The sequence below is a fragment of the Echinops telfairi genome, unplaced genomic scaffold (genome assembly GCF_000313985.2).
Source record: "Echinops telfairi isolate 266 unplaced genomic scaffold, ASM31398v2 ScPeMD7_7416;HRSCAF=8454, whole genome shotgun sequence".
NCBI lineage: Eukaryota > Metazoa > Chordata > Mammalia > Afrosoricida > Tenrecidae > Echinops > Echinops telfairi.
In genome coordinates this window covers 1,725,986-1,728,336 of record NW_022111316.1, presented here as the reverse complement: position 1 = coordinate 1,728,336, position 2,351 = coordinate 1,725,986, and positions in this window count along the sequence as shown.

Sequence of the window (2,351 nt, the reverse complement as noted above, 5' to 3'; positions counted from 1 at the left end):
TGAATTGTTGACTTTTACAGATTAAACTTGGGTAAATTGAACCCTATTTACATGAACAATGGGGTTTGGTTATGGGGCAAAACTTCCAATAACACTCATTCACAAAGGCAAGACCATGCCTACCAGACTAATACTTGCCATAAGAAAGCAAAGAGGGCATTAAAATCATAAAGAGAAGGTAGCCCTAGCCCCCACTCATTGAGCATCCTCAAAACAAGATATCCAAGCCAAAGTCTAATGACCACCAATTCCATAACCTTGGGAGAGCAGTCATCTGCTTCTTCTCATGTGAAGGCATTTTCAGCCTAAATTCCAAGGGAGTATGTTGATTCTATAAAACTCCTACAGGTGAATTTGAGCATCACTCACACTCATGGGAGGTTTCTCCACCCAGTTTACCCACAAACAGAAGTTGAATTGTCTTCTCCAAGACATATATATCCCTCTCACCCCACCTTGACTTGAATTTCCAGTAAGGTTTGCTTATCACTCTGATAAAAGTATCTGCTAATGTGAGGTGGCATTAGCATAATGTTGTATGGCAATGTTGTATCTTGATAAACTGACCCCAGCTGAGTGAGGTCTCTGTCAGTGTGGCGTAAACGTACACATAAAGGGGGTGATATCTATGGGCTTAGTAGATATCTCTCTATATCTTAGTAGGCTCTCTCTATAATTTCTTGGGCGACCGAATTAGAAGGTTACATGACCTGAGAACAGAAGCCTGTTTTCCTCTGAACACCTATCATCTTAAAAATTAACTTTGTGCTGAGTTTTTTAATATTTAATCTTTACTGCCCTTACCAATATCTTTCCCTATAAGGAATATCTCTATTTAGCAAATGAGAAAACTGAGGGTCAGGGGAATGAATGAACTTATCACAATAACCCCAATTATACTCACTGCCATCAAGCCAATTCTGACTCAAAGCAAACCCATAGGACAGGCTAGAACTGCTTCTGGGCATTTCTGAGACTGTAACTCTTTATAGGAGTAGAAAGCCACACCTTTACCCCTGGGAGCAGCTGGTGGTTTCAAACTGCTGACTTCATGGTTAGCGGCCCAACACATAACTACTACACCACTAGAAATGGAATCTTTCCCCACTACAGTACACAAGTCATAGCTTTACTCTAGCTTATGGGAAGAACTCACTGGAGACATTTAGGTAGATGGCAATTCAGCATCCCTCTCCTTACCACCAAGAAGTGGTGTGGATTAAGCATGGAGCTTCTAACAACAAAGCCAGCTATTCAAAATAACAAGACTATCTGTCCCCATAACAATTTACAGTCTTGGAAAACCTATATAGAATTCTTGAGTTGGAATCCACTCTAGTCCTGTGGCTTTTTCTTACCACCAGACTCCCTCTAGTAGTGGCTCAATGAAAGACATCACCTCAATACCTGGGAAATAAGTACAAATGATTTAGGGGTCCAGGGAAATCAGTGAAACTGGTTTCTATATTTATTTAATCTGCTTATTAATATACTTGTGTTACACACATAGTCACTGTCTTTCAATTAGATAATACATTCATAGTTATGAATCATGGCACTGCTTCATCTTCTACGCACAATAGTTTTAACAATAACTGCACAGAAGAACAACACGTGTCTTGTCGGTTTGCTGTATTGTGCTGGTTTTCCTTATTCCTGTGATGCTGAAAGCTGTGCCATCAGTGTTTCCAATGAGAACAAGGCTCTTGAATTTGGAGATGCTCAAAATACTACTAGGGAAGAGCTGCCTCCTCAAAACAGAGTCTAATTTAATGGCATAAATGGAGTCAAGCCTTTGGGACTTTCATTTGCTGATATAGCAAGACTAGAAATGAAAACAGATGATTGTAAACATCAAGAAGCAGGTTAAAAGTAAACTACTGGGGTTTGATTAGTAGTTGAATACCAAGGAGTTGAATACATGCTCTAAAATATAAACTGCCAGCTAATTTACAAAAAAAAAGTTATAAAAATTGGAATGTGGTTCCATGATGCTCATCTTCCCGACACAATCACTGAAGACAAAGCAGGTACATAAGCAAATGTGGTGAAGAAAGATGATGGTACCTGACTATCAAAAGATATAGTATCTGGGGTCTTAAAGGCTTGAAGCTAGCTCAGAAGTAACTAAGCCCACATGGAAGAAGCACACCAGCCTGCCTGTATGATCATGAGGTGTCGAAGTGATCAGGTATCAGGCATCAAAGAACAAAAAAATCATATCATTGTGAATGAGGAGGAGTGTGGACTGGAGACCCAAATCCCATCTGTAGGCAACTAGACATCCCCTTACAGAAGAGTCTCGGGGAGAAGTTGAGCCAGTCAGGGTGCGGTGTAGCAATGATGAAACA